The following is a 637-nucleotide window of genomic DNA, read 5'->3' as shown; positions in this document are numbered from 1 at the left end:
CCTCCTATGTCTGGGCACTGCTGGGAGTGATAGGCACACACCCCTCCTGTGTCTGGGCACTGCTGGGAGTGATAGGCACACACCCCTCCTGTGTCTGGGCACTGCTGGGAGTGATAGGCACCCGACCCTCCTGTGTCTGGGCACTGCTGGGAGGACTCTGCACACACCCCTCCTGTGTCTGGGCACTGCTGGGAGGACTCTGCACCCACCTCTCCTGCGTCTGGGCACTACTGGGAGGACTCTGCACACACCCCTCCTGTGTCTGGGCACTGCTGGGAGGACTCTGCACCCACCCCTCCTGCGTCTGGGCACTGCTGGGAGGACTCTACACACACCCCTCCTGTGTCTGGGCACTGCTAGGAGGACTCTGCACCCACCCCTCCTATGTCTGGGCACTGTTGGGAGTGATAGGCACACACCCCTCCTGTGTCTGGGCACTGCTGGGAGGACTCTGCACACACCCCTCCTATGTCTGGGCACTGCTGGGAGGACTCTGCACCCACCCCTCCTATGTCTGGGCACTGCTGGGAGTGATAGGCACACACCCCTCCTGTGTCTGGGCACTGCTGGGAGGACTCTGCACACACTCCTCCTGTGTCTGGGCACTGCTGGGAGGACTCTGCACACACCCCTCCTA

Source organism: Triturus cristatus, chromosome 4_2 (genome assembly GCF_964204655.1).
Source record: "Triturus cristatus chromosome 4_2, aTriCri1.1, whole genome shotgun sequence".
Taxonomy (NCBI): Eukaryota; Metazoa; Chordata; class Amphibia; order Caudata; family Salamandridae; genus Triturus; species Triturus cristatus.
Note: the sequence above shows the minus strand (reverse complement) of the source record.